At 43.0% G+C, this 19974-nt stretch overlaps 1 long non-coding RNA gene across 1 annotated transcript in view; it reads left to right on the top strand.

The window, feature by feature from the left end:
- Nucleotides 1-154: 154 nt before the first annotated feature.
- LOC113832035 overlaps nucleotides 155-19974 on the top strand; it is a 57924-nt gene continuing 38104 nt past the window's right edge. Inside the window, exon 1 of the long non-coding RNA XR_004771842.1 lies at nucleotides 155-411. This is a non-coding gene — a long non-coding RNA (uncharacterized LOC113832035). The remainder of the gene's footprint in view (nucleotides 412-19974) is intronic.

Genomic DNA, 19974 nt, shown 5'->3' on the forward strand with positions numbered 1-19974 from the left:
GGCGTGGCGCCGGGCGAGCCGGGCGCGGGCGGAGGGCGCACGGGCCGGCGGGCGGGCGGGCGGGCGGGCGAGCGGCGCCGCGGGGAGCGCAGCGCGCGGACGGGCGCCCCCTGCTGGCCGGAGCGCGGCGCGCGGCCTACGCCGCCGGCGCCTCGTGAGAGCTCGCGGCAGCCGGGAAGCGCTCTCGGCCAATGGCTGCCGCGCTGCGGGTCTCCGCACAGCCTCTTTAAAAGGACAGCCGGGGATCCATCTTCGAGACCTTGCCTGCTTTTAGTTCTCCGAAGCCGCTGTGGACGCGCGAGTGTTCCCTTCCCCGCGCCCTGCTACGCTTTCGCTTTGCTTCGCTCAAGAACCTTCCTCCCAAGCGGATGATCATTTTTGCCCCGGCGTGTTGATTGACCCTATTTGCTGGTACCATCATGAAATCAGAGAATACACTTTATCTTTTCAGAAGCCTGTGCTTTGAGAGACAAGGCCTAAGCCCACGAAACGTTAAATGAGACTATCACAGGGAAGGTAGTTTCCATCCTCAAGCGTAAAGAACAGATGATAACAGAAAGCTTTTTTTTTCATTTTTTTTTTATATATTTGAATTACAAACAAAATTGAATTACATGACAATCCCAGTTCCCTTCTCCCTGGGAGAAGGGAGACTTCTCCTCCTCCCCTACCACCCGCCCCAACTAAAATCCTATCATTTGTCCCAGTCTACACCTGAGTCAACCTTTCTGCTTCCTCGTGACCTCTGCATCCTTCCTTTTCTTCCCTTTTCACTCTCGCAGCTTCCTCCCCTCCCCCCCCTTCCCATGTTCTCAGTTTGCTCAGGGGATGGTGACCCTTTCCGCTTCTCCAGAGGACAAAGTTTGTCTCTTTTAGGGTCCTCCTTGTTTACTAGTTTCTCTGGCAGTGTGGATTGTAGGATGGTAATCCGGTACTCTAGGTCTAAAATCCACATATGAGTGAGTACATATCATGTTTGTCTTTTTGTAATTGGGTTACCTCGCTCAGAATGGTTTCTCCTGCAAATTTCAAGATTCCATTGTTTTTTTCTGCTGAGTAGTACTCCATTGTGTAAATGTACCACATTTTCTCTATCCATTCTTCAGTTGAGGGGCATCTAGGGTGCTTCCAGGTTCTGGCTATTACAAATAATGCTGCTTGAACATGGTTGAGCAGATGTCCTTGTTGTATGAATGTGCATCTTTTGGGTATATGCCTAGGAGTGGAATTGCTGGATCTTGTGGAAGACTCATTCCCATTTTCTTGAGGAACCGCCATACTGATTTCCAAAGTGGCTGTACAAGTTGGCACTCCCACCAGCAGTGGAGGAGTGTTCCTCTTTCTCCACATCCTCTCCAGCATAAACTGTCATTGGTGTTTTTGATATTAGCCATTCTAACAGGAGTAAGATGGTATCTCAGTTGTTTTGATTTGCATTTCCCTGATGGCTAAGGATGTTGAACACTTTCTTAAGTGTCTTGCAGCCATTTTAGATTCCTCTATTGAGAATTGTCTATTTAGTTCTGTACCCCATTTTTTAATTGGATTGTTTGGTGTTTTGGAGACTAGCTTCTTGAGTTCTCGCTATATTTTGAAGATCAGCCCTCTGTCAGATGTGGGGTTGGTGAATATCCTTCCCCAGTCTGTGGGCTGTTGTTTTGTCTTGCTGACTGTGTCCTTTGCCTTACAGAACTTCTCAGTTTTAGGAGGTTCCATTTATTAATTGTTGATCTCAGTGTCTGTGCTACTGGTGTTATGTTCAGGAAGCGGTCTCCTGTACCAATTAATTCAAGGGTATTTTCCACTTTATCTTCTAATAGGTTCAGTGTGGCTGGTTTTATGTTGAGATCTTTGATCCATTTTGACTTAAGTTTTGTGCAGGGCGAAAGGCTTGGGTCTATCTGTAGTCTTCTACATGTTTGCATCCAGTTATGCCAGCACCATTTGTTGAAGATGTTCTCTTTGTTCAGCGTATATATTTGGATTGTTTGTCAAAAATCAGGTGTTCGTAGGTGTGTGGGTTAATATCAGGGTTTTCAACTCTATTCTATTGGTCTACCTGTCTATTTTTGTGCAATACCAAGCTATTTTCAGGACCGTAGCTCTGTAATAGAGCTTGAAGTCAGGGATGGTGATGCCTCCAGAAGTTCCTCTGTTGTACAGGGTTGTTTTGGCTATCCTGGGTCTTTTGTTTTTCCATATAAAGTTTAGAATGAAAAACAGAAAGCTTTATCGCCCACACTCTTGCAAGTTGTGATTCCCTTTGGAGGAGACTGAGTGTAATGTCAGGCCGACCATTTATTAAGCTTCATTCAAGAAACTTTCACTTTTATTGAAATGAGTCGCATATGCTAGAACCAAATGAGATTTTCATTCTAAAGAGGCAAAAATCTTTTAAAAAGAAAAATGAATCTGAGTTGGTAAACTCATAAGAAATAGGGAAGGTAAAATAAGAATATCCAGAGAGTATCTTGTTCATTGTGGGCCCAATGAACAAGAGTCCATGGATGGGAAGGGTTATCCCAGAAGCAAGCCCTAACACGGCCTACTTTGTAAATATAAACAACTGATTCTTCTGCTGAATTTGCTGTGATATCATCACTTGACTTTTCATATGTTCTCTTAAGTCTGTGTAAATAATATTTGGTTAAAGCTTGATTGCCATATTTCCTAAACTGTTCGTTCTCTCTCTTTTTCTAAGCTCTTTTGAAAAGATCTGATTAGTCCATGACTTAGATCCCAGCACTTGGGAGCCAGAGGCAGGCAGATCTCTGTGAGTTCCAGGCCAGCCTGGCCTACAGAGTGAATTCCAGGACAGTCAGAGCTACACAGAGAGACTCTGTCTCAAAACAAACAAACAAAAAATGTTTATTTGTGTGTATGTATGCTTGCCTCCATGAATTTGCGTGCACCATATGTGTTCAGGGCCCCTGGAAGCCAGAGGAGAGCGTCAGATCCTCCATGTGGGTGCTGGGAACTGAATTCCAGGTCCTCTACAAGAGCAGTAAGCTCTGTTAGCCATGGAGCCATCTCTCCAGCCACGCTTCTCTATCAATTTAAATTAATACAGCATGATGTTCAGAAATATTGGCTTATAAATCTCACACCAACAAGTATTTTATATGTTATTTTACCTAAATTTCTGTTTTACCTTGGAAGATGATAACCTGAGCTATCACAAGATTGGGTAGCTGACTGTGTTTAATGTATAGATCTACACATCTCCCATTTTCCCAATTAATATTTACTGCACTGGGTAGGTGTGATGAGGTAATGAGAGAAGGTGTGAGGAGCTCTTGGTTCAGTACTTGCCTTATAGTAACTGCTCCGTAAGTGAGCGTTATCCTCTGTGCTGCTGAGGTTGGAAACCAACGGGGGCCTGTCACACGTGCTCTGGTGCTGAGCTACACCTCTAGCACAAGAATGTTATGGACTGTTTGTTTAACCAAGCAAAGATGCGCTGCATTTGTTCATGGACGGTTACTCTGACCGCGTAAAGCTGTGGCACATCTGTTCTTGCTGTACTTGTTTATATGTTATTTTACCTAAATTTCTGTTTTACCTTGGAAGGTAAAGATGTGAAGATGTGAAGATGTGAAGATGTGTGGCGTTTGTTTCACCTTGCCGGTCTAAGGCACCTAGTTGGTCTAATAAAGAGCTGAAAGGCTACTAGTTAGGCAGAGAAAGGATAGGCAGGGCCGGTACGCAGAAGAATAAGTAGGAGGGGAAATCTAGAACAAGAAGAGATGAGGGAGGAGAAGGACATGCCCAGGGCTAGCCAGGCAGCCACCAGCCAGACCCAAGAAACAGTGAAAGTAAGACACATAGAAGGAAGAAAGATAAAAGGTAGATAAAGAGAAGTAGGCTAATAAGTTAAAGGAGCTAGCCAGAACGAGCCTAAACCAGGCCGAGCATTCATAACTAATAAGTCTCCATGTCATGATTTGGGAGCTGGTTGGTGGCCCCAAAGAAAAAGCCTGGTAGACAGGAACTTGTGTTATCTTGTACTGCTCTCTCCTCTTACAACCACATGTTGACAGATTTGTAACGTGATGCACAGCAGGCATCATATTACTTGTAACGGGTCTTTCTTGTCCAACTTTCTTTGGACCACCAGCTCCCAAATAATGACACGGAGACTTATTGTTTATGAAAGCCTGGCTTTTAGCTTAGGCTTGTTCTCAACTAGTTCTATTAATTAACCTGCTTCTATTAATCTACACTCTTCCATGTGACTTTTTACCTCTCTTCCATTGGGGATGTCTGACTCCCTCCATGGCTAGCTGGCTTCTCTTGCTGTACCAGATTCTAACTCTCAGTTTCTCTCTCTCCGGAAGTCCCAACCTATTCTCTCCTGCCTAGCTATTGGCCATTCAGCTTTTTATTAAAGCAATCACAGCAATACATCTTCACACAGTGTACATTATCCCACAACATGTTATGTTTCCAAGATTTATATATGTAAACTCATATGCTCTTAGCAACTCAGCTAAGTAGCTTGATGAAAATTTCCAGCGAGCCCTAATTAAAATCGAGAGCCCTTGACCAGACGTGGTAACACACACCTACAAACCCATCAGGCTTAGCAAGGAGGATCAGGAATTCAGTGGTAGCCTGAGCTACATAGTGAGAAACATATTTCAAAACAAACAACAACAGGGAAGAGAACCTAGATGTGGTCACTTAAACTCTTTATTTTCCCATATTCAGGTAATTTAAATTCTTTAATGTGTTTGTTCATGATTTATATGCTTTTAATGCTTTACATATTTTACTTAATGATACTGTTGCTGTAACACCACAGCTTGGGGGCAAGGAGAGGGGTTGTAATCTTCTAAATGTATTCTGGGTGCAAAAGGAAGGGATACAAACTAGAAGAACTTGGCTGTATAGTCATTGTGAGTCTGTCTCCAGGAGGGCGTGCTTGCCACACTTCCTTCTGTACGTGGACCACAAGCTTTGTTTCCAGGCACCTTAACATTGTGCAAGAGCTGTGTAAACAGGGGGCATCCCTAACATCGAGTGCTTTTCAGCTCTTGCCTTTCATTTCCATGGATAATTGGTAGGATCTGGTAACACTGTTTATACTTTCCTTTCCAAACCCATTCCTCTTGCTTGGCCTGTAACACCCTCTACCACGTCCCCAGTGCACGTAACTATGGGACTCTTCTGGAGGCCTAACAAGTTCTAAGCAATTAGAGCAAAGGAGGCAAGAGGAAAGTTCCTGGTGAATTCATTGCTGTAGAAAGGATAACATTTTCATCCCCAGTTTTTTGTTGTTGTTGTTGTTTTTGGTTTTTGTTTTGTTTTTCGAGACAGGGTTTCTCTGTGTAGCTTTGGAGCCTATCCTGGCACTGGCTCTGGAGACCAGGCTGGCCTGGAACTCACAGAGATCCACCCGCCTCTGCCTCCCGAGTGCTGGGATTAAAGGCCCGGCTTCATCCCCATTTTTTTGTTTGTTGTTTTTGTTTGACTTTTTTGTTTTGTTTTGTTGTTGCTATATAGGAGAATAAACAACATCTGAGAATTAAGTTCCTTTTGTTGAGTTGGTGTAAGAAATATCAAATAAAAGTCTTCTGACTTGCAAACGTTTTAGTCCTCACCCAGTAAAACCTTTGTCTACTCAAAGGCCCACTGCTCTAGTCTAGGAATTTGATGGCCTGCAGCAGCAACCCTTTTCTGTGTGGAGCACGGACACCTTTGCCTTCCTCCATTTCCTGTGTGCCAGTTCTTTTCAAACTAGCACATTAAGTAAGACTGTGAGATCTGCCTCAGACAGTGGGGAAAACACATAATCACCGCCTTCCTTAGAGTAAAAACCAAGTGTGCTTCCTATCCGTGTGTTCCCTCTTCCGGAGCATACCCTCTTGATCAAGAATAAAGTTTTGTCCACACATTTCATTTGGAATAGTAGTGTCTTTTTTTTTTTTTTTTGAGACCCCAGACTTTTAGCATTAGAAGGCTATCTAATGTATTTATTCTTTTTGTTTGTTTTTCGAGACAGGGTTTCTCTGTGTAGCTTTGGAAACTGTCCTGGAACTCACTTTATAGACCAGGTTGGCCTCTAACTTGGAGATTCACCTACCTCTGTCTCCTGAGTCCCACCACTACCTGGATCATTTTTTTTTTTAAATATTTATGTGTTTATTATGTATATAGTGTTCTGCCTGCATGTATGTCTGCACTCCAGAAGAGGGCATCAGATCTCATTACAGATGGTTGTGAGCCACCATGTGGTTTCTGGGAATTGAACTCAGGACCTCTGGAAGACCAGCCAGTACTCTGAACCTCTGAGCCATCTCTCCAGCCCAATGTATTTATTCTTACAAAGTAAAGTAGATTTGATTTTTATTTTAACTCCCTTAGTTATGCTGTTTTTGTCTCCATGCTCAGGAGTCCCTGAGTGACAACATCTTAAGGATGTGGTCTGTGACAGAGCTAGGCAAGTGCCCAGGAGTTGGTTTGGACTGAAGATGGGAGAGGCTGTTGTACCCTTCATCAGTGTGAACTAGAGTGTGGCTCACAAAAGGAGCTCACCAAAAGGAGACTTTGGGTTTGGCATCTAGGGAGCCTCTTACACTCAAATAAAGCAGAGTTGACAGAAATCAACAAACAGACAAAGCATCCCTATTTAAAAACACTACTCAGTAGCTGTGTCTCAAGTATCCAAAATTTGTCAGTATGAGGCTAGTAGGCAAAGTCCCTTTGAGTGTACACTGGTCCCTATTCTTTTCTAACCTACAATCCAGTGGAGGGAGCTGATTTAGTCACTGTGGTGGTTGTTACAAAGAAAAGGTACAAATACATTAAAGCCACACGTGACTTGTCAAATTATAGTAGGGAATGACGATGATCTGGAGTCCTACAAAAAGACTTTATCTAGTATTGCTTAACAAAACCATCGTGAACAAAGGCTAAGAAGTGCACCAAAACAGTGTGAGTGCTTTCATTTTGCCCTAGTTAGAAAGGAGAAAATAACAGTGCCACAATGATGCTAAAAAACACTATGACTTAGACCAAGCAAGATAGAAGACAGTCTATTTTCCAAGAATCAGGAGTTCAAAGGGAGAATGGTCCAACAGGACAATGTGAGGATAGTGACTGAAGAAAATTTGTTGAAAATTCCATATGTTTGCATATAACAAAAGTCATGCCATTAATAAATAAATTCATTGTCCAGTATGGTCATGTATGATTGACCAGAGAGATACTATGTTGTAATATTTGGCAGTAATAAGATGGTAGGTGATAAGGCAAGAGAATAATTTATTACTTTTGTTTGGAGCTACACTGATATTTAGGCTCCAAGACCAACACTTTCCTCTTAAACTTGGAATGGCCATATTGTTATAAAAGGAGGTATGGTCTTAGTAGTTCTTACATACTTTCATGCCAGTTAATTAGGAACTTTAAGCTTCTATTATTGGACTCAAAATGTAATGCTTAGTTTAAGTTATATTTATGGCACATAAACCTTCACATAATTTTGGCATCAAGTAATAGGAGGTAGCTGCATAACTGTCAAAGTATTTTCTAGATGTTATTAAGGTAGCATGTGAATATTCTTTATGGTGTGACTAGCATGTAGCAGCGGGAATGCAGGGTCCTCCCTAGTATATTAAGTTCTGCTGGGATAATTAATAGTGAAGCTAGATCATCACATTGCTATTAAAGGATGTAATCTGTAGCAGACAAACTGGTAGTATAGTTTGACTATGGATTTGTTCAGAGTTTGAGTTTATGAGACAAAGCAATGAGAGCTTGTGACCGTGGGCTACCAGGACGAAGGCTCCATAAAAACTTAATGATGTTTGGCTAAGAATGACTGCAATTACCTCTACATGACTTGACAAACTCATGACTAGTGATTTTAAGTCTGTTTGGTATAAACAAGTAGAGCTTGATATTTGTAGAGCCTGATGACCCTTCATCGGGACAATGTAAGAAATGAATAGACTGTATGTTCTGTCGGTGTTTGGAATTATAGTAATTTTTATTATTGTGTATCCTCCTGTTTTATTAGCCATGTAGCTGCAAGGACTGAAGAGCTCATAACTGGGGCTTGTACAGGTGCTTTTGGTAGGCAGAGGTTGTATGGGGTGGTTTTTACCATGACTGTTGTTGTACTTACTGTTCATCGGAGACTATTAGATGAGGAGCTTGGTAACTCAAGAGTAGCTTATCAAACAATGTAAAGAGTGTTCGATATAAATTAATGCTTAAGTAGACAATCAGAGTACAAAACAGGAAATGAAAATCCTCCATTTAATATTCACTTTGGCTTTCTCAGTACATGATAATTAAACTGGAATTAGTGTTCAAAGAGAATATAGAATAGGATTAGGTTTTTGTGGCAATAAATGCCACGATTAAAAATATTTGTAGAGGAAAAAAATTGTAGAGAACTCTTACTGGGCAGTGGTGGTTCACGCCTTTAATCACACCACTTGGGAGGCAGAGGTAGAAGGATTTCTGAGAGTTCAGGCCAACTCTAGAAAGGGAAGTCCAGGACGGCCAGGGCAGTTACACAGAGAAACCCTGCTCAACAAACAAACAAAAATTTGTAGAGAACTCTTTAAACATGTGATAAGAATGCTGAAGTGAAGCTCTGCACAGCTGATGGCTTCTGGCAGGGGTAGGAAAGGACTTGGTTTGACCATGTTCCAGTAAGTACATGGGAAATACATTGGACTTGGTATATTTTTCTTCTTCCTTATGGGGGAAATCACATGGGTGGGGGTGGACCTGGAAGAACAGGGAAGTGAGGATGATCAGGGTACATTATGTGAAATTCTCAAATAATCAATAAAAATATTATGTTGGAAAAAATATTTGTAGACGTTGGGTGTGGTGGCATGTACTGTAATTCTAGCATTTAGGAGATAGAGGGAGATGAGGAGTTCAAGACCATCTTTGACTCTGCAGATGATTTGAAGCCACCCCAAAATACTTGAGATTCACCTTCAAACAAACAAACAAGCCAGGCATGGTGACCCATACCTTTAATCCCAGAACTCCAGGGACTGATTTCAAGGCTAGCCTGGTATATAGATTAAGTTCCAGGACAGCTAGGGCTACACAGAGAAACCCTGTTTCAACAAACAACAAATACAAACAAACAACACTCTTTAAAGAATATTTGCAGGGGCTGGAGAGATGGCTCAGCAGTTAAGAGCACTGACTGTTCTTCCAGAGGCCCTGAGTTCAATTCCCGGCAACCACATAGTGGCTCACAACCACCTTGAATGAGATCTGGTGCCCTCTGCTAGCATGCAGGCAGAAGACTATGCATAATAAATCAATAAATAAAATCTTAAAAAAAGAATATTTGCAGAATAATTAAACGGATTAGTAATTAATATTGCATATTTTTGTCTTTCGTTGCTGTAACAAAATACCTAAGATAAAGAAGAGAAAGATTTCTGTGTGTGGTAGTGAATCCCTTTAATCCCAGCACTAAGGAGACAGAGGCACTCAGATCTCTGTGAGTTCAAGGCCAGCCAGTGGTACCCAGTAGGGGTTGGGGAGAGACAAACGAAGGGAGAGAGAGATTATTACCATTGACCATTCATAATTGGTCAAGAAATATGGAAACCTGGATTCATTTGTGAAGTGAAGAAGTTGGATACTATTTCCCAGGGCTAGCTCACTCTCCCCAAAGACTTCTCAATAACTGGCAACTGAGAGACCAAGGGGCTATTTTATAAGAGGATTAAAAGATATAAGCTATATCCTAATATTTAAAGGTACAATGAAAAATTGCTCCCATTAGAAGGTACTGAGTTGAGATATTAATATTCACATATTGACAAGTCCTGATGTGGATTATCAAGTATAATTTGAATACTAAGAACCAGAGATTGGCAGCTATCTATGTCCGGGTGGATTGTCTTGGCTTTGGGGAAGCAGATTGGAAACCTACTTTTTGTTTTGTTTTGAGACAGGGTTACTCTGTGCAGCCTGTCCTGGAACTCTGTAGAACAGGCTGGCCTAGAACTCTTAGAGATCTGCCTGCCTCTGCCTCCTGAGTGCTGGGATTAAAGGCGTGTACCACCACCACCACCACCCAGCTGGAAATCTACTTTTAAAACAAGTCTACAAGTGTCTCTTACAATCTCTGTATTTTGAGAACCATTGGTCTTACACACACACACACACACACACACACACACACACACACACACACACACACTATATAATATATATATATATATATATATATATACACACACACACACATATATATATATATTCACAGATTCCTTAAGGAGTCTAATTGTCTTGGCAAGTATTTCTCCTGAAATACATTATGTGCACATCTTCTGAGTCAGGTGTGGTGGTCCATACCTATAATCCTAGCTATTTGAGAAGCTGAGGCAAGAGGATCACTTGGATTAGACAAACTTAGGAAACATAACAAGCACTCACTAAGAAACACTTGGCTTTTAAATTTGTGTGTGTGTGTGTGTGTGTGTGTGTGTGTGTGTGTGTGTGTGTGTGTATGATTTCCCAGCACAGTGCACGTGTGAAGGGCAGTGGACAACTTTCATGAACCACTTCACTCCACATTTCACATGGGTTCTGGGGAATCAAACTTGTGTCATCAGGCTTATGTGATAAATGCTTTACTTGCTGAGCTATCTGGTCTGTCCCATATTTCGGTTATAAAAATAAACTAATTTTATTGTAACTTATCTGGAATGTGTAGAAAAATAGAAGAAAAATTATCCACACTTCTCAGAGACAGCTATGTTTTGAAAATACATATTTTGTGACAACTATTCATAGTCTCAACAACTATTTCTTCTTTTTAAGTTTAACATCTTAACAAATATTTCCTCATACTATTAAAATTATTCTTCAGTAATGTTTTTCTTTGAGACAAGGTCTTACTATGTTGTCTATGTTGCCCGGCTGACTTTGAACTCACAATTCTCCTGTCTTGGCTCCTCAAGCATGAGGGACTGTGTTGAAGATATGCCCCATGGTAGAGTGCTTGCTTACTAAGCTTCAAACCCTGGTTTAATTCCTGGAACTGCCAAAGAAAGTTTTAAAAGAACAGAGTAGCTGGGATGAACAGCATCTGGCTTTGCAATAATAACTTTTAAAGAATAGTTTCTGAGGTATACTGCAAGGAGATGTTGGCTGGTTAAAACCTTGACTACTATCTTCCTGCTAATATTTCTTAAGGATCCACTTTTCTTATGATAAAACTAATGTCTATTCTCTATAGAAAATATGGAAACATAGGCAAGAAAAAAGCAGAGCAGAATTCTACCATCAGCGACAGCGTCTCTCCCTAGAACCTAGCTAGGGCTTGCACTATACCTGACTTACATGGATGTCCAAGATTGAACTCACTTTTTGCTTGTGCCATAATCCCTTTGCTAAGTGTACTATCTCCCTTGACCCTCCTTGAATTCCTAGTAAATTAAAATTAGGGGTTTAGATGGACTTAGAGGATTGAGGGGCAACCCTGACCCTGCCTTCAACCTGAGCAGTTGGTATTTTTGCTTGTTTATACATCTTGGTTTAAACAAAGGGTTCCTCAGCCAAAACTTGTTTGAAAATCATTGACTCGGATGAATTACAAAATCTCTTTCCTCCTATTATCCCAGGATAATAATCTCCTTGTTTTGTTTTTATTTAATTAAGAAAGTTTTATTGGTGTTCTAAGAAGAATTATTACATGCTGGGAAATTTTCTTCCCCTTTAGTTTCTTTAAAAAGTGACATTTAATCATAGGTCCAGTTGGTTCCCTGAGGTCTCTTGACACGGACTCTTAATATGCACAATCCAGTTTGCTTACTGTCTTTCTAACGTTTGGTCTTGTCATGCTGAGTTTGCTGGCTGATCCTACAATACAGCTCCAGGGTGATTTCATCTTGAAGATCAGCAGACAGTGGGACATTGGAGCTAGGCCCAAACTTGCCTTTTGTGAGTTTAATGGAGTAAGAGGAGCGAGTGAGTGTTGGCAGGACCCATCCGAACGTTTGCCATCGAAGCAGTTGTTTTTTAAAGAATAAAAAATTAGGATGCAAACTAAAACTCAGTACATTTAGGTATAAATGATAAAAAATATTGAGCAGATTTTTGTATGGAATGCACTGTGGTGGATGAAAAAAAAAATCACACTGTGTCTCAAAAAGCCTGAAGTAAAAATCTTCTAAGAAACCAGTAAATTAACCTACTGTTTGGAGAACCATACATGCTTGCTTGCCACTGAAGACAAGAGAGAACGCGTGAGTCATTTGGACCTTGCTGGAGATTAATGTGGTTAAGACTTGTTCGTTGACCCCTAAATCTGATTTCTCTGTGAATTATACATTGATGATTCAATGGATATGGTGTCATGTTTTAATATGCAGTATCGTCCTCAGGCTCGTGTTCGGAGTGCTTGGTCCCTGGTTGGGGGGTGTTGTTCTAGAAGGCTGTGGTCATTTGGGGAGGTGGGGGCTAATTAGAGGAAGTAGGGGCAGGCCTCTGCAGGCATCTTTGTCCCTTGGACGGAACCTTCTGAAGACAGCATAAAGGAAATCTTTCCTCCTTTTCAATTATTTCCTAAGGTGTTTTAGTCACAATGACAAACAAAACAGAAGGCACATTACAAATTCTGTAGTCATGGTTATTAGTGATTTTCGGTTTGTATAGACACACCACAGAAAGCAAGCATTCTTTCTTCCATGTCTTTGCAAGAAATCCGGAACATTCTTCTTCCTATCATTGCAGTCCCTTCCTATTATTAACTGATTTTTAAAAACCTTGTCTAGGATGTCTATCACGATATGCATTGTAAGCGGGATCTTGGCAGGTCCCATGGCTGGTGAGACAAACATGCCATGTAGGCAGAACTTACATGGGAAGTTTATTGGGGGAAGGAAAGGGAGGGAAGGAAGGGGAAGGTGAGGGAGAAAAAGAGAGGCAAAGACCTACCTGCCTCTTCAGAGGGACAGCGAGAAAGAGAAAGAGGAAATAGGCAGAACTTGTCTCTTAAAGGACGATTTTGCAGCTGCTACCAAGCCAGGTTACTCTTGCCATGTGCACAGGGGTTGTTATGCACTCAGCTAGGTGGCCAAGGGGCGGGGCCAAGGTGTGCCTGGCTACTAACAATGTGAATCTTTGGTAAACCTTCGAAATCTAGGTTACAGATGCCTCTTTGTGTTTTCCTAAAACATTTGCTGTTGCCAGGGTGTGTATTCCTTATTGTGTTAGTCTGTTCACTACTAACTTGTGTTGTGTTGTGGTGACCCTACAAGTGACTTACTTGATGCTAACCATAAACACTGATGTGCTTTGCATACGTGAACTTACATGTGTTCTCTCTTACATGTTGTAATTTTTAAAAAAGCAGTTGGAGAGAGAAAGATGCCATGCAACAGAATTCAAGCAGAGGGGTTTTTTCTTAAGGAAAAAGGATCGTAAAAAGGGAAAAGGGGTGGGGGAGACTGGCCTCTGGGGACAGGAGAAACAGGAGAGAAGAATGAAAGGCAGAGAGAGAAAGAGGGAGGGGAACAGGGAGAGAGGGAAGAACAGAGAGGGAGAGAAAGAAAGGGGTGGGAGGTGGGCAGGGCCCTTTTAAAAGGAAACACAGTGAATGTGCACAGGTGGTGCTCTCAGTGGCAGCAGCTGAGGGTGTATCTTGCCAGAACTCCATAGGCAGGCCAGTTCAAATGCCTAAATACTAACACTTGTCACTATGAGAAAGGGACTGCTGTCACCTCTATGCTAAGATTTAGAATGATATGCCTTAGGGCCATACATCTAGCAAGCTAGGACTCTGATCCGGGTCTGTAATGTCAAACCAGATGCCTTTCCAATGCAGAGCTTTCAGAGAGCTTACAACCCCAGTGGGGTGATTTGCTTGGCACTTAGCAGGCATTAAGGCATATTCACTGGAAGAGAGGATGGAGCCCAGGGCAGCTCAGGAGACTTCAGCATCACAGTCCTGTCACAGATACCCAAGGTATGAAATCCGGCAGTGATTTTAGGACAGTTCCTGGGCAGAGGGCATGGGAGTAACAGAAGAGTCGTACTGTCTGGGGCTGAATGTGTGGGCTATGTTCTCCCACAAGACTCTGACTTCATGGTTGGAATGCTTAGTTGAAATGGAACCACTTCTGATGTACTTGTTTTGAATCTTGAACAACTTTAAAGACTGTACTTGTTTGTTTTGTTTTCAAGTCAGGGTTTCTCTGTGTAGCTTTGGAGCCTATCCTGGAACTCACTTTGTAGACCAAGCTGGCCTTGAACTCACAGAGATCCACCTGCTTCTGTCTCCCACTGGCTGGAATTAAAGGTGTGAGACACTGCTGCCTGGCCAAAAAAACCCAAAAAAACAAAAACAAAAACAAACAAACAAAAAAACCACCCTGTACTTTTAAGAGAATATATGATTTGTAGAAGTTTATTAAAAACCAGAAAAAATTGCCAGGTGGTGGTAGAGCATGCTTTTAATCCCAGTATTCAGGAGGCAGAGGCAGGAGGATCTTTGAGTTCAAGGCCAACCTCGTCTACAGAGGGATTTCCAGAACAGGTTACAGAGACACCAAGAGTTTCTCTTCAAGAGTGACAAAATGAAATTTGCAGCATTTTCCAAACAAAATGTTCAAAGCTAAAGGAAAGATCATCTTTTTGAAAGGGTTTTGAGTCTAAAGAGCTTTCACAGAGGGGGTATCATGGGCCGGCCCAGTTTTCCTTGCCCCGGATATAAGAATGTCCAGAGGCTGGCCAAAAACGGTGTGTGGGGGCCACCTGCCTGCTCTGCAGCTCTCTCCCTGAATCTGGGGCCAGGCTACAGTCCACAGCATGCATGCATACAAGCTCAGATAGGTCTTAACTTACACATTAGCTGCCTCACAGCTGAGATGTCAGAGAAATTTTGCAGACTCTTTTCCTGTCTTGCCTTCTTCCCTTCCTGTGGCCCCTCCACGTCCTTCTCCTTGACTTACTGAGCTTCACAAAAAGCTCCTCCACTCACTAATCTCCCCATTTGGGGAAAATGCCGTAGTCTGTATGATCTATTCTGACTCTGTCAAGGTAGTATTATACAATACGCTCTGACATCAGGGCATAGGACTTGGGACCTCTGCTTCTGCAAATTCACTTTCATTATCTAACCTTTCTGAGCTATAAGTTCCCCGTATGTTACAGAGATCACAACCAGCAACTTTCTGGCTTGAGTTTGTTTGTCGTGAAGGTAACTAAAGAAATGTAAGGCAACAAGCATGGTGGAGGGCACAACGACAGAGCAGTGACAGACATACTCCAAGCCCTCCTGAGCCAAGCGCACACAGCAGGCCTCTGAGTCTCCATGGAATTCCCCTGGTGACACTGGATGGAGTTGAGAGTGGTGGCTTTGCCATGCACCCTACACAGCAGACATAGCAACAATGAGGTTGGATAGAGACTAAAGTTACTAATCTAGTCTTTGTGTCTGCTGGCAATAAGGAAGATTCCTCCTGGGCTACAGGATAGAATGTGCTAGAGCAGCTTAGTCACTGGCTTATTTATTAACCAAATCAGGGAAACTTTAGCTGAGGACCCTAACTTAACATTTGGCCATTAATCTTTACTCGCCGTGCTGCCAGCTCCATCTGGACCCTTTAGCTTTTTCTAAATGCAAAAAGACAAAGCCAATCCAAACAAAAACAATCAAGTTTATTGGCCCCAGAGCTGGCATGGACAGCTGAGGACCTGCCTCTTCAGATGCCACCCATTGTCACATGCCCTCATGCTGCTCCCAGCCTCTTGATATTCCTGCCCCAACCCCCAGGCTACAGAGATTTTTTTGTTGTTGATGTTGTTGTTTTGTTTGTTTGTTTTTAATGAGTTAAAATGTAACTATTGCAAAGGTTCTGCTATGAGTAAGGAAAAGCTTGCCAAGGCAGAGTGCCTACAGACTTAAAGCCAGGGCCGTGAATGAGTGCTGCCTGATGGCTGCTAGCCTTGTGCTCTGAGGGTGGAAAGAGACAACAGGGTTGTAGGGGATTTTAAGCTTTGTGTCTACCACTGTGGTTGGGGTTCAATTCTTTGTTATCTAATAAAGGAAGCTAGAACTGTGATGTGAAAAGACCTGAACCCTGCACTGTGTGGTGAAAGTACATGAGTAAAGTCTTTTGAAAATAGATGCTGGTATGCTCAGGCAAGAACTTCAGGATATTGGGGTGGGGGTGGGATGGTATTCAGTCAAGAAGAAAATGTGCAGTAAAGGTAAATACATTCAGAGAAGAAACACCAACACATGCCCTCTTCTCCCCTTGCTGAGAGAAGTCAGAGCTAATAAATGTATTCTCTTCCCCTTATAACAAAGGCTTCCTAACTCCAGTGTTGCAGGCAGGGAGTGTGGGTTTCCTCCAGAGTAGAAATCCCAGCAGCTAACTGATTCAGCACATGTTTTCTGAGCCTTTTGCCCAGAACCAGAGGAACGGTGGTAAACATCACAACCCTTGTCAACCAACAGCAAGCCAACAGTCTGGTAGGGGGCACTGTAAGCCATCAGGGAACCATGCTATAGGAATGCTTCCCAGGATGACCCCAGTGTTCCCAGTGTGTTCTGGGAGGAGAGCTGAGGTCACCCAGGGAGGACTCTGCAAAGGGCAATGACACAGAGGTAGTGGAAGAATGAGTCACAGGATAAGTATGGATCAAGGAACTCCAGGTTGCAAAATGATTACACCTCATTCAGTGGTTAGCCCGAGAGCTGGACAGGGGCACACAGGCATAGGGAGGAAGTGGAGCAGATCGCATGAGCCTTGATCAAGACTGGATGTTTTCATGACAGCAGCAGGGCATAAGACTCCATTCCATCTCTTGTAACCTAAGCATATGTGTGTGAGAAACTAAATCACATGGGGACTAGTGTGTGAAGGTGTGTGCCCAGAGCTCTGGAAGCAGCTGAGCTAATAGCTCACCATGGCTCCTCACCACTGCACCTCACAATGGTCACCAAACCAGTTTCTGTCCTTGGATACGATTCCATTTCAGACACTGCAACTACGGGAGCTTGTGAGCTTCCTGCTGCTTTGTGCTTCATTCTCTTCAAGGCTCTGCCACACGCTGCATGACACAGTTGTGGGCTTCTGCCTGAGCCTGCTGCTGAGGAAGGCTTAGCCCCTGGAAGCAGAGGCTGTAGCCTGCATAGCTTTTGTTTTCTAGATGAGACTGTCTTCTTACCGGTTGTATGAAAATAATAGTTTCCTTATAAAAACTTAAGCATCCCAGAAGTAAATACAACAGAAAGGAGAATTCCCTGCCTCCTCTTTCCTTCTCTCCCCCAAACATTATCCTCTAGACTGTTAATGCTTGTATGCCAGGTGGTAGTGATGCACGCCTTTAATCTCAGCACTTGGGAGGCAGAAGCAGGCAGATCTCAGTGAGTTGAGGTCAGCCCGGTCTACAAAGTGAGTTACAAAATAGCCAGGACAACTCTGTCTTGAAAAAACAACCAAAATGCTTGTATTGTATGCCCAGTCATTTCTTATGGCATTATCTTTGCCCCTCTGGCTATGTAAAACCAGACCCTCAAGGCCTCAAAATGTCCTCCAATTGTTTCTAGAAGCACCCCAAAGGGAGGCTGTGGTGGTTTGAAAGAAAGTGATCCCCAAAAGGAGTGACACTACTAGGAGATGTGGTCTTGTTGGAATAGACTGTCTTGTTGGAGGAAACGTGTCACTGTGGGGGTGGGCTTTGAGGTCTTCTTATGCTCAAGCCACACCCAGTGTCTCAGACCACTTCCTGTTGCCTGTGAGTTAAGATGTAAGTGCTCTCAGCTACTCCTCAAAGCTCTGGGACCTCTAACAAGACTTCGATTCATCCCTGTTCTGACCCAGCATGTTTCAGCCTTAACCCATGAGGTTCGGCCTGAGTTGGGGGGGGGGTGTGGACCTGGAAACTCCCAGCGGTGATAAAGACCAAACACATGCATCTTGTCATCTTCAGAGAGCTCTCAGTTCCATGTTGCAGAACTAGAAACTAGAGTCATTTCTTTATTAGCCATCTTTTCTGCTGTTTCTTAACCATCCTTTCATTACCACGACGGAACCATTTCTCTCCTTATTCTCCTCTCTCCTCTCATCGCTTGCCCCTAACTCCTGTCATCCCTAGTTACTCACACACCTCACCCCTCTGCCCAGGTGCAGGCTAATTCAGATGCTTAGGCCCAATAGAGATGCAAAACTAGGAGGCATATTACCCTGAGGCCATGGTAAACAATAGTAGCCTTACTGGCATTAACAATACAGTAGTGGGCTGGAACTTTCCAGTGTTCCATGTTTGCAGGAGCTGGAGGCTGGGCCCCAAAATATTCCATAACAGAATTATTTGGTCCCCCACACATCCCCACTTGTCTCTGAGCTCCAACTCAGGACCAAGAAGCAAGCAGTTAAGCATAAGACATGGTTTATGTTCTGTGGGGCTTATAGTTCAATGGGAGGAAGAAAGGGAAGGAAGGAAAGAATTAAGAAGGACCAAATGGTTATGATTCCATGTATGTACCACCAAGAGATAAGTGGAGAAGACATACCTAATCCAAAGGAAATGATAGTTAAGCTGGTTATTAAGAACAAAAAAATAACAAGAGGGAGGGAGGGACTGGGGAATAGCACAGAGGGCATTTAAACCACAAGAGTGAGCAAGATACTTGGGCATGTTTTATGAGGTGCATCAGTGCGGTTAGGCAGAGAGAGGGGTGTAGGTTTCATAGGTGTTTCCAGCAAACATGACAAGATAGAACCACAAATAGAACCACATCCTGCTAGGCTTTGAATACTGTGTTCCACAGCTGGGCTTTATTCCACCGTGCACTTTACTTCTTAAGCTGTATCGAATATAATAAACAGGGGAGTTTGTGTTAACAGTAGACGCCTGCACTCTGCATGTGTAAGTCCAGATTGGACAGGTCAGAGAATAAACCAGGAATCTGCACTTCTCACAGCCCCACCCTTCTCAGGGTGATGCCCAGGATGGCTGGGTGGTAACTTTCCAAACACAGCTGTAGGAGACATGGAGTGATAAAAGAGTAGCAGGATCAGATCTGTTTCAGAAAAGTCACTCTAGCGGAAAACTCCTGTGTACCTGCTCACTCAGCAAAGCCCCTAATCCTTGGATAATTCCCCAACAACCCTCTGTGGCCCAGGGGCTGCAAAGCTCAGAATTGGCTCTGAAAGTAAATCTGCTAACAAGAGGCCTCTGAGAAGTCCATGTCTGAGGTAGTCTTGTTTTTTTAGAACTTTTATATTCCAAATATAAATATAATACACAGACAGTGAAGGGTATTGGTTGTGAAAACTTTGGGACGGAATTCTCTGAAGGGATTTTGGATTCTGGAGGATGGGCCACACTGGAGTACAGAGCTTCGGGTAGATGGACCCCTGTTTGGTCTAGTCTGGGCTGTAGTTAGTACTCCTGGCAGGACAGAACCTGTGCTTGTTAACACAGGTCCAGGGAGGATTTGGGTACAGGCCATGTAGCTATTTCCCTGAAATACCAATTATATCACATTAGAGAGCCAAACCCACTTGGATTAACATAGTCTAATTTCTTCCAGTCAGTGATGATTGAATACACTGATGATTTTTTTTTCCTTTGGCTATAATAATGGCTTTCCAACCAATACCTCATACATCTACTTCTTGAAACTGCATACCAGGAGTTTTCAACCTTTTGCCACATCATTTATCTTCAGATTTTACACTAGAGAACCATGTGATCAAGTTATAATATAGAAGGAAAAAAGTCCCCTAATGTGATCAGTAAATTACAATTTTGTGTTGGGCTACATTCACAGCTATCCATGGCTGCATGCCTGCCCATGGGCCACAGTCTGCATGCCTATACCATGGAGCCAGATTTTCACAACATGTGCCTTCTTTTAACCTGCTCATTCCACTGGTAAAAACCCCAGGCCACTTGACACTAACTGACAGCATAGAAGGCAGAGTGAAGCCCATCTTACTAGATTCTTCCAACCTGCATCCA

The sequence above is a fragment of the Cricetulus griseus genome (assembly GCF_003668045.3).
Source record: "Cricetulus griseus strain 17A/GY chromosome 1 unlocalized genomic scaffold, alternate assembly CriGri-PICRH-1.0 chr1_0, whole genome shotgun sequence".
Classification (NCBI taxonomy): Eukaryota; Metazoa; Chordata; class Mammalia; order Rodentia; family Cricetidae; genus Cricetulus; species Cricetulus griseus.